The sequence below is a fragment of the Cotesia typhae genome, unplaced genomic scaffold (assembly GCF_013202065.1).
Source record: "Cotesia typhae breed Kobodo isofemale line unplaced genomic scaffold, CoteBio_Ctyphae contig_4, whole genome shotgun sequence".
In the NCBI taxonomy this organism is placed as follows: Eukaryota; Metazoa; Arthropoda; class Insecta; order Hymenoptera; family Braconidae; genus Cotesia; species Cotesia typhae.
The window spans coordinates 10,561,508-10,574,722 of NW_027423748.1; positions in this window are offsets into that span (position 1 = coordinate 10,561,508).

Consider the following 13,215-nt stretch of genomic DNA (forward strand, 5'->3'; position numbering starts at 1 on the left):
TTTCTCCCTGGTCCCTTAATCACACCGTAAATTTTCCCAATTAAATTCCGAGTTAAAAAACGATTATTATTATTTTTAAAAATTCCTCTTATTTTTTTTAATCACCTGTAGGGTATTTCTCATAAGCAAACAGTGCTACACTCATACTCATATTGTAATTTCCGGTTAAATTTCCTCTCGGGTCTCTTGATTCCGCGGTAAATTGAAACCCGGTAGGTAACGGGGGAAAGGAGTGAATCGCTCTCGCTTGAAAGTAGCTGCTCGCGGAAATACCACAGCCGTATCCTTCCCCTCCATTCGTATCATGCCACTATCAACTTGGTATAGTAATAGTAATAGTACTATTTACCGTAGACCCAAAGTTAAGAAGAGTAAGAGCAGAGCGCTGAATAAGAAACGGAGCGATCAATCTCGGATAACCTATGCCTCGACACTGAATTCACTCACAGCTCGGTCTTTATTCTTCTTCGACACAAAACCACCACCTTAATACCCAACCAATCCTTAAACCCCAGCCCCTTACCACATACATAAGCAGCACTTGCTTCCTCGTTCACTTACTCACTCACTCTCACTCTTCCTTCTTGGTCTGCTCTTTACTTATTTTCGTTTTTTTTTTTTTTTTACCCTTTTTATCACTTTTATTTCCCATCTATATTATTCGTACTCGCTCTCACACATTTCTTCCCTAGTGACTCGGCACCGTACCCCGTTTCACTCTGTTCGGTAACCTACGACCTAAGAATTTACGCCGGTATATAACCGTTCGCTTTAAATTCATGTGAGGGAATAAATTCTACAACATTGTAGTACAGTAGCGAGGAGCTCTTGACTAAAAGTAATGTGACTGGAAATATGTGATCGAGACGATACAAATTTATAATAATTTACATAATTTACCTGCCTACCAACCGGTACCGGATCACTTTTTCGCTAATATTATTCTATCACATTATTTCAAATTAGCTTTAAAAATAAAAATAATAATATACATTTAAATATCTGTTAAATTGATAACTCGAGGTTTTATGATGAATTTAAATATCTTTAGAAGTAAATTATCATTAAAATGTTATCAATGCCATTATAAGATTACAGGAATAAATTCAATAAGACAAGACAGGATACTATATATAAGATTTACCTAATTTCACTTTTTTTTTAATGGAATTTAATTTTTATTACCGTTTTATCTTTACTGTTTAATGGAATTTGAAAAGTTCGTCAACAGTCTTTTAAAAATTACTTATTCTTGACTTTCCGCTAAGAAAATTTAGCCCGGTATTCTGATAAATAAAATAAAATTATCTCTTTTGAAATTTAAAATTTGAATCTATCCTATTCTCCTTCTAAATAAATATCTAAGGGGATAGGATATATATATATATATATATATATATATATATATATATATATATATATATATATATATATATATATATATATATATATATATATTGAAATACACAATTCCACAATAAATTCCAAAGATTTATTTAACTCTCCGGATGATCTCCATCTGCTCCATACTTAATCCAATTTAATAAAACCCATTTTTTTATAGTCAATAAAATTTTATCACCGATCCACCAGCACTTTACAGTCTTATTACAATCCCCAAGCCTGGAGGAAGGAAATAACACAAAATTCATGATAATTTTTTGGTAATTTAACAAGTTTCCTATCATTTGAGCCTTTAAAAAAGTAAAATGTATTTGAACCTGAACCCGTGAAGAAAAATTTAAATCACATTAGGTACATACGTAATATAAATTGTAATCCTATAGATTGTAAAATCGGCGTGCATCAAATCACTGGAATAATAATAGCTAATACACACCGGTAGACATTTTCTGAGTGTGTGTGTTCGATATAAACCACAGAAGCAATCAGAAGAGAAATAAAAGGTAGAATAAGCGCTTGGAGTCGAAGAGTCGCGTGTTACCAGTCAGAAGACGTCTATAAGTACGTATAGTAAGGTTGTTCTTTGGAGAGTTGCTCGGAAGTCGGGTAAGATCGTGATCTAGCTCATCCGAGTTACATGCAACGGGCAACGGGCCCGTGCCCCGGCATCGTAGTGTCTACCCCTTTCCTCCATATTTTTTTAGTTTCCTCTTCTTTTTTCTCCCATCCGAACAACACCCTGCTGTACCCCGAGAGCTCCAAACTCAGTACAATCCTTGCATAGATACTCACACATCTGCATACACGATCTGACATACTGGCAGCATCTGTGTCTCTCTTCAGCGATCGCTTAGTGTAATCCAGTCGGTAAAGCGTAAGTGGTTCACCTTGATAGTCCTCTCGTCCCTTCTCCTTAAAGAGGACTACCAGACTCACATATGTCCAACATACTCTCACATTGGCATGTGTAGACGTACATACATTCAGGGACCAATACAGCCGAAGAATAAACGTGACGCTTATTCTTCAAGTCCTCACCTGCGTTCCTCTGGCAGATTCTCTCCCATTACACCTATCTACGCTATTCTACTTATACTTATACTTATACTTTAACTCAGTTGCGTGTTTGGTCGGTAATATATATCCGTAGAGAGTAGCTCGGTCTCGGTCCTATATCGGCCCTCGAGGATCTCTCTGTCTCGCTCGCTTGCTCATGATGACCCGAGGGCACCGCGTACCTGGACCGCCCATTTGTAGCACCCATGTCTGTGACCAGCCGCCTGCAGAGTATAGCGTATTCTAGAGGCGCTTCGTCAACTATATTCCGCTACTTATATTGTACTACGGCTACTATACACACTTTTACTACTTTTACTGTTTTATAGCTCGGTTGTACTTGGGATTTAAGATACATCTATATGTATACGAGGATACTAGTCTCATTCTGATGTAAAAAGTCTATGTATTACGCCGAGGATTTTCTCTTACTCGTAAAGTTCAATGATTTTTTTTTTTTTACTCGTAAAACTATAGAGGTTCCTTCAATCCCCGGCTGTTGATCCAGAAAAAGCTCTAGATATTGAAATTGAGTTGTAAATAATTCAGTAAGGTTTTTTTTTTATTTAGGTACTTTGTTTAGGTTTTTGAGTAATTGGAAAATTGAATTACGGTTTTAATGATAATTTATCAATTATGGTGATTTTTTTAACTTTATCAATATTCATTGTTTTATTTAATTTATTTGTAAGGGAAATTTTGTATTTAATTACCATAAATAAATAGTTTGTTATAGGTTTATTATAATTTTTTATTAAAAATTAATTTAAATTTCTACCCCATCTTAGTCGTCTTCAAATAATAACAGCTGAAATTTTGTCTAAAATTAATGATAAGATTTTAATTTAAATAAAAAATATAAACATTTGAGATTTATATTCATATTCAATTTGAAGTAATAAAAATTAACATATGTGAGCATGAAAAATTACAAAATTATCTGTAACAATGTAACGGGTGGGGCTTAACAGTCCTCGGGGTACGACGGCTTCCGCTTCCCAAAGATTTTAATCAATTTATGACTCATAACGGGTTTTTTTCGGCATTTTCTTCTTATTACTCTTTATAAACATATATAATAACAACAACCCAGTTACATATTTAAAAAATTCCGTATATTAAATAAAATAAAATAAAAAATTCGTCTTTATCTTTTATCTCGGGCAAGAATTTCCCTGGGTAATTTTTATTGAAAGCAAAAATTTTATAGATCTTAAGAAATGTTACTCGAATAATAAATTTATAAAATACCGGCAGTAAAATTTTATTTACCGATATTGAAATATTATCGAGCTCAAAGTGAAGTAAAATTCTCGACATTTATTGAAGGTATTTTACTTTATATTACAAACTTCCATTTAGTTAAATTGTCGTAATAGTTGGACGGAATATCATTATCTTAAATGCCGGACGTAACATTCGTGTACTTATATACCCGAGATAAAAATGTGGTAATGCAATTGTTTATAAGACAATGCCGGATAGGAGCAAGAGTTTAATTTAACTTGAAAAAAAAAAAAAAAAAAAAAAAAAAACAAAGTAAAGAGAAAAATAAAATAAATTAAAATTTAAATATAAACCTCGATTGAGTAGATTAGTGGATTTGGCCCCCGTGAATAACACTAGCAGTAGGCCCTATGGGCTAATTAATTCGAGAAAGCATTTATCTGAGGCCCAATCGCAGAATAGCGAGACGGGGCCCAGTCCCACTAATTATACGTTCGAGTTCCAAACGAATTTGAGCCACGGCTACGGCACACCGAGATTTTATCAACATTAATATAACCTTTTCAAATGAAATAATCTAATGTAATACGCTCCTCCGTACATATCTCTCTGGCATGAATATTTATCAAATATTAAATTAATTGCTTACGTGAGAGTTTATTAATTATTGCGATCATCAATTGTTAATTTATCTTTACATCGATTACACGCTCACTACATATACAAATATACATATTTATATCTTCCTCCACTCAATTCGTTTGTAATTTTATAACAATAATAATTATCATTCAAGTTCATTCAGCATCGGAGTTTACTATGAAACACACCTCAAATTACCAACACTTGAATCCATCCTATTGAAAATTACAATATAATATATTATAATACAATATGAAATTTCAATATTAATCCTATCCCCTACTCGGTTAAACTCATTGCTGTAAAGCTTCATTGTCTCTTAATTAATTATTGATAATATCGATCGACATTAATGTGAACAGGTGCTAATTTCATTACAGACTTCTGTTTAATTTCACTCAAAATAATTGTGATTGATTGATTGGATATTTTTGAGCTGATAATTATTTCAACATTTCGATGAGGAGAGTTTAATTTAATAGTAATTGATTATAAAGCATTATTATCATTTTTATTCATTATTTAAATAAAAAAAAATTAAAAATTAATTAACAAAAATGACTTTTAGACTGGACATCTCTTTCCAGAAAAGAGCTCAGCAGGAAGGTAAAACTTGAAGTATAAAATATAAAGTATGTAAAGGGCTGTGCAGTGAGCGAGTGAGATTGGAATTTGAGAGTGAGCTCCTTCTCAAGAGTGACGGCAAAATCAAAGAGAGCCGGACATTAAAGAATAGTAGGGCTTTCGGTGGTCCTTTGCACATAACAGGACTGGACTCTGTGCAGTGTGCAGGGAGAATAACGATTGGCCCGACCTTGCCAAACAGGAATACCACTTGAATTTTCTCTTCTCTTGTCTTCTGTTCTCTTGGAATAAGAGTATCTGGTTAGGTTGTGTTCCGCGTAGATCCTCGTTGCTCGTTGCTCGTTGCTCGTTGCTCGTCGGTCGACGGCCGATAGGTTGTCACCGAAAGAACCCAGTAGCCGAAAGTAAATGTGCTTCTCTTATTATTCCGACAGAAGATTTAAGCTCGGGTCTCCTGCGCATGAGTTATGCTCAAAAATTGAAGTTACCCAACTCCAACTACACAACTCCACTCGAGGACTCTTACTCTTCGTCTTACATCGGGTGTCTCTCTTTTCACGGGCCGATTCCACCAGCACCGGCACCAGAAGTTGCACCGCCACTGGAGTGTAGTGAGTGTGGTAGCCGAGCCATCCGTTCTCCGTTCTCCAATGTATCCAAGTATATCTTGTTCGTTCTTCAAGCCCACGCATCCATTCCATTTGTCTCTGTCTAGTCTTATTCCACGGACTGTCTCTCACTTTTATTTATATTTATTTTTAAAACTTTTGTTTCGGCAATATATTTTCTCCTGGCATCGAGCGATCGTCCCGTGCTGGCTCCCTTTTCTCTCTTCTCCAGTTTCTCCCTTTCCCGGTCCTCTGTCCAGAGTCTTGTCGCGACCCCCTACTTTGGATTCCTTTCGCCGAGAATTCGAGGGCTATAATACATGCGTATGCAGTAGCAGCCATCCGACGTCCACTCTGACCACTCGTTTTCTCCTTACTCTTTTTTTTTCAAGTATTTTTATTTATTTATGTATATTTTTATTTATCAGGGTAGTCGTTAAAAGTTTACTCCAATTTACTAATAATAAAAAAATTAAAAAAATATTTTTATAATTATATTCAATGAGCTTGATTATTTTTTTCTTTAAAAAAAAAAAAAAAAAAAAAAAATTAATTTCCCCACGGTTCCCGATTATAGTTCGGGCAAACTAGTAGTAGATAATTATTATTGTCCTGGCGGAGAGCATCTCACTATCTCACACTGCGCTCATATGGCTCATATCCAGGAACTATTATATATTTGTGGATTGGATAGAATAGGAGCAGAGTCTAAAGAGGAGAACATATAAAACGCAACAACAGTCGTATCCGGATATTTCATTTTAATTTTCCCGCAAAATAGAATCCTTTGCGCCGGATGGGTACGCCCATCCCTTGTTCCGTGCAGTGATAAAGCAAATAAAGCCGCGTCGTGCCACAATAAACTGCCAGTCGAAATCACGTGATTTAAATAAATTTACATCCGTTTGTACCTGCAGAATAAATTTCACTTTGCTCTTGGACCGTCGGCGTGTGCTCTCTGTCTTACTCTGTCTTTTGTGCCTCTTGCTAACTCTCATCACTCGTCGACGTTCATCCTCTACACACACACACAAACCCACACGTCTACCCTTACAACGAGACTGAGCTGAAATAGTCCGTTCCCTTCTCTGTGAACCCTTCATCCGCCACGACTCGACTTAACTACGTCGTTGAATAATCAAAAATGAGAATTCCCATTCAATTCAATTGGCCAAGTGCAATTAACATCTCAAGCTGGCTCCGTTCTTTTATCGTCTTTCGTCTTTCCTCTTTCATTTTAGCCTTAGCCTTAACTCAACTCCATTGTCATGCTCGTCAACCCACCCGTAATTCGTCACCAACTCTCATCGCTCGATTGTTTATAATTTTAATCCTTAATCCTCGGTCCAGCCTTCACCTTATCCTTATATTCTATTTTACTCAGTCATGTTTGAATTAATGATTAAAGTCGATGCACTTTATGTAAATATCTGGCTTTAATAATCATAATAAATAATGATAATCACAATCAGGATTAGAATTGCGTAAGAATGGGATTGTCTGCCATTTATCGAGAAGTTTTCAATGAACAGTCACGCAAAATTCGGGACGGTTGACAGCCCTTGTACTGTATAAGTAGAAGAGAAGATAGAGGCAGAGGAAGTATAAGTATCTTCTTATTCAAAATAGCCAAGTCAAAATATTACACAATAGGTAAAGTAAATGGGAAGTCAATGGGGCCGAAATGATATACGAGGCGCAGACGCAAAATGGCATTGCTCTTTCTGTTAACCCTATCGTACTGTTGCATTGCGCATCCGGTAGTGTAATAAAGTCGATAATAACACCAAGCCTCGGATATTTAGTGCTAGTCGTAAATCTAGAGGCAAATCGACGCCGCCGTTTCGTCGTACCTGTTAGAATACATTATACTTGCCACACCATACTTTAGAAACTATCAGCCAGTGGTTTCTTGCATTACATATGTACATACTACTTTTATATATATCTCCGATTGCATTACTCTTATAACCGAATAGACTTGCGACGTTTAAATTATTAGCTTTATCTACACGAGTACAGTAACACCTTATATATCTTATTATATATATATATATATATATATATATATATATATATATATATATATATATATCTTCTATTTTTACTTTTTACTTTTTACGATCTACTTACAATCTCTCTACTTTCGGTTACTTTTCTTGCCACACAGAATACAGTTTATCAACCCTTCTGTTATCATTATCATCAATCTTAAATTATTTACTGGGATGAAATTTTTAGTTTTTAAATTTTATTTAGTAGAGCTCACACCATCCGATAAATTAGTAAGCTTAAAATAAATACAGTAGACTATCTATTGATTGATTCCTTAAAAAAAAAAAAAAAATAAATGTAACATATTTACGAGCGATGTGACGTAATGATAATGACGGGGCTCATAAATAACTTGAAATATAAACAGACATCTGCAAGCTCTATTTTAGTGGGCGTACGACAGATAAATCAATTTTTAGTTGAATCACGATACAATACGATATACGATAGGAGATAAGTGAGTATCGTTTGCCCGACTTACCAAAATATGTGTACAGTCTACAATGTACTACCAGAGTGACCTTATTTCAGTTTGACAATGAGATATGAGAATATAACAGGGCCAGTAACATCACCATCACGCTCGTGTCATCCGTCATCCATTACAAATGATAACTTTGTCGTCAAAACTTTGCTTTTTCCTTTCCATTCACATATTTTTTTTCATTTTATGCTACTTTATACATTATATATATTATTATATGATATTACATCCAACTCGGTATTTTTTCATCCCTTAAATAAAATCTGTAACCCTGTTGACTTGTATACATCATAGGTCTACCTTTTTTCCGTGATATCTTTGCGGCGCTATATGTCCTTATTTATTACTCCTGTCAACTAACTGCCTTTTTCAACGATTCACTTTGATACATTGCATTGATCGATTACACGTAAAACCTGATTTATATTCCCAGAATGGTTTTCACTTTTTAAGACTCCGTGAAAGCGTCAGCGTATCACATTACGAGTTCGTAAATAATAGCCATTGTTTTTGCCAAAAATTCCCCGAATTCCCGTCCATATATTTTATACTTCCGACTATATCAAAATTTAGAGTCAAAACCATCAAAGTTATCACCCGGTGCAGTGTATTAACTTAAATTTCACGAGCTTTCTTTCATCCGAGAAACTAATCTCGTATCACCGGCTTATAATACCGAAACGAGGGCATTTTATCGTGACATAACCCAAAATTTAACGATCATTCTTGCCCCTTCCGAAGCCATTCCTCACAATATTAAACTTTGCCAGTTCAATTTAATATATATTACATAGATATAGCGCTCGTAAAATATTAATGCTGATAATAATAATAACAACACAAAGATATAATAATAAATATAAAAAATAACCACGTAATTGTGTCATCTGTGGAGCGAGTTTAGCATACAAGCACCGAGAAATCGACGTCTCAATATTGACCGCGGCACGCTCGATTCCAAAGCTCCATTGCCGATCGGATCTGCTTAAACTCCTTACCAGATCGTTATGACTCCATTTTAACTCACACACACGTACACATATGTGCATGCTTGTGCAGTTTCCTTCTTCTTTCGTCCTGATTCCTGATGGGAGTCAGCAGCCGACTTTAAATCATTGTTTTAACAGCGCACTTAATTTCTCGCCGAAATGAATAAATAGCTTTTTGCGACGCCCAAGTGGGTCCAACATTGTAAAAGTTAAATAAACTGCCGGCAATAGTGGACTAATGAGCGAACAAGATATGTACCTTTATATTTATATTTATACTTTGAATGTTGTATTTAAGCAACAAAAAGCCACCTTATATTACACGTGAATCAATCCGAGATGGGTTTATGGCTGGCTCATAAGCCAAGTGAATATCTGATAGTGTGTGGTAAATGTATATTGTGGATAGTAGATAGTGGGCTGGGCTTAATGGCCGTACGGTTCGCGTGTTAAACACCAGTTATCTTATACCGATCGGGTAAGTTTTACGTTTTTACGTTCTGTTGCCCTTACCTTACCTTACCTTACCTTGTCTTGGTCCAACCAGTCGCGTGCTTCAAGTATTTAGATCTTCATTCTATTCTTTGCTCCTACCTTCAACATTCTATTCTATGCTTTTCATATTTTTCGTCTACACTTTTTCAAATTTCTCTTCAACTCTCTAATACCAGGAGATTACTCGAGACCCAACCGAGCTCCAATGAAGCATAATGAAGTAGAAACACGATAAATTTAAAACTATTCGTGCAACCCATTGTTAAGACATGCCAATCATTTTTTCCCGGTTTTTATTCATTGTAATTATATTTATGAAAAAATCTTTCTGACGTGTGCTTAAATATTTAAGCGAGTACATAAATAAATAACTAAATTAGGCACAAGCGTGCTTCGAGGGATTAAATTTATTTTTTTGTTAAATGAGTGATGATTCCCACCCACTCTGTTGATCGTTTGGAAATTTTTAAATTCTTGCTTTTGGGATTCTTTTTAAAAAAAAAAAAGAACTCCAGTTAAGACATTACGTTTTTGGAAAGAATGAAGAGTGAAGAAGGCTTGAGCTGAATTGCTCCGCCTTGAAAAAAGTTAAGGTGAAAGTAAAGGGAGTGAAGTTGAAGAACGTTTATCCGAGACAAAATGAGAATGAAGAAGAGGCCCTCGGGAACAAAAAAAGTAATATAAGATGCATTCTACTTCATCCGACAAAGAAATGTAGATTTTTTAGTTGCTCGAGCGAGATTTCAAATGAATTATTAAATTGAATTTTAAGAATTTTAATGCAAATTCGATAGAGTAAATTGATGCTGAATTATATCTTACGTCTTTATATCGATAGGATACAATAATGTTCAACATGTAGAATGGAAAAAAAAATCTAAAGGGACTTTAGGAAAAAATAAATTGATATTGATGGGATGTAATGTTTTTTTTTTCCACTCTTATTACTTATTTTTTAGCAAAAATTTTTCCAAAACGTTGGAAAAAAATTTTTTTTTCTAATTAAAAAATGCAAATAAATTTCTTTAGCCTAATCAATAACAAGAACCAAACTAATCGACCCTTAGGAGTAGAAAAGCATTGAAGCACCATCAAAATTTGAATCACCGCCAGCAGACAAAATGGATGGATGCTAATAGATAATAAGAGCAAAATGAAAAGATCTCCCCATTTATTAACACGGATTACTCCTTTGAAATTCCTCCCTAAATTTGAAGTTTCTAATTAATGTTCGGTAATTATCTCCCGAGAGTCTTAGTCCTAAGGTCTTTGTCGTGGGATCCGATTATTTTTACTCAATTCTCGAGAAGTTAACAGTTACTCGCTCGGGGAACGGGTAAGAATTTCTAATATAAAAATTGGGACTTGAATCGTGATTTGCCGAATTGTTTATCGGATCGGGGATCGCCGTACGGGTTTGCTTTTCATTAAATTAATTAACTTTTGGGTATATAGTATATAAGGTAGCAGAAACCGGCAGCAAGAATGATGATCGATAGCCAATCGAGTTGACAAATCGCGACCGTCCAAAAACTTAATTCGGTTTGGATCGCAGTGAAAGGGACGTGCAGTGTACTCTACTCAGTTAATTACTTGAGTTGGCTGTTGGCTGGTCAAGAAGTTAACTCTGTTCAGTAACCTCTCTTCGAAGAGCGAATAACCTGAGTGGAGAGGGTGAGGGATGAAAGAGCTCTGCATGAAGGTGGGTAGTACTCTTGAAACTGGAGAAAGCAAGTACTGTTGAAGTACAGTGCAAATGGAATTGTTCGGCTTCTGCAATTGTATTATATGTGTGTCGGTCTGTCTTAACAAAAGAAATAATGAATTTTCCATGTAAGTAAGTCAAGTTAAGTAGATGAAATAAAACTAAAAACAAAGAACACCAGACTCACGGACAAAAAATAGTATCAAGACAATCCAAGGTCTATTCTTTCCTAAAAAAATTTTGTTTTTTCACTGTAAGCTCTCATAATGCTTAAATTATTTTATTGTATAACGATTTTGTGTTTTAATTACGCGGAAACCACAAAAAAAAAAAAAAAAAAATTCGTCCTTTTACCCTCGTACAATACTTTAAAAGTTTCTCCTCGTCGCTACACCTTTGTTATTTAAATTTACAGTATAAAATTTTTTTATTGAGACATTTAACTTTTTTATTAGCTTTTATGATTATTATAACTGTTATCTAAGTAAGCGTATTATGAACCAATGAAAAAAGTTTTGCTTGTCACCCAAATAGTGATTATAATTTTAGCTGCGGCTTTTTTAAAGCAGAAACATTAAACACAACTTGAATTCGGATTCTCTTCGTGCTGGTAATTTTTTTCGGGTAAAAAATGATAAAAGTAGACAGTGTAGAGGTACGTCTTTTGCCCGGGGTACACGATCATCACCATCGCGCAGTGTGGTGTACAGTATGTATGGTTTGGTATGGTATGGTACGGCGAGCTCCTTTGTTCAGGATTATAATGAATTCAGCAAGTTTTGTCGAGGGTAGTAGTTTCCTGGCAGCACCCTCAAAATTGGCGTCTAACGTTTGGGGTAGCAGCCAGCGACGGTAGATACTAACAACAACGGTGTGCCATGATTATGGCACCGGGTATGATCAAGAATCGGGAAAGGGAGTGCCACGGGGTCGTCGATGAACCAGGCCCGAGCCGTAGATTATGGAAGCGGGCTCGAGGAGAAATATAGTAGACGTAGACGCAGAATATGGAAGCGAATGATGGCAAAGAGTAAGTAAGTGAACGGTTTTAAACCAGGGGGCTTCAACAATTTATAGACTGACGCTTCCTTTATAACAAGCTACTCATTTTATCTTTTATTTCTCTTTCCCTTACCCTTCATTATTATTGCTTCCGTTTTTTTGTCTACCGTCTACTCGGAATTTTTAGCCCGAGTCGTCGGAAAACAAGCGGAAAAATTATTCAAATCACTTTATTTTATTTAAAACATATCTATTTATTGTGAAAGTTGAATGAAAGCGGCTATTGATTGCCAAAAATAGTTTAAGTTGAGCAAAGCAATGCAATCCTAGATATTAATGCTACATTATTCACTTCTACAAATAATTTTCCTCAAATATAATATTGATGGCTGTTTATTTTGAAGCTTATAAATAATTCATGTAGCCTGGCTATTAATTGTTTAAGACAGCCAAAGATAACGCTTAGCGCTTGCAAAATTAATTCGAAGGAAATAGACCGATTATTATAGAACAATTTTGAGAGAAGAGTTTGCTATTTTGATACTAACTGTTGATCGATAAGAGATAAATAAATAAATATATAAACGATGAGATCAAAATGTTATTTGTGAAATAATATAAAATAAAGAATTTTATAGGTAGATAAATATTGTCCAAGTATGAATAAGTTAATATTAACAATATTTTTAGTTTAAAGTTAATATTCATTTATTCATTTATTCAACGAAAATTTCTCTAATTCATGTTCAGAAAGTATAAACTGGATAAAAATACTGCAAATATTTCAATAACAAAATTTATTAATCGATAATAGCTATGCATAGAGTTTCGTTAAAAAGTATAAATATTTTTCTGGAAAATTAAAAATTAAAGAAACGTGATATATTTTTCATTGATCGGCCAAACGATAAACCACCCATAATCATAAGAGATATAAGATCAGAAATATAAATATTCGTAGAC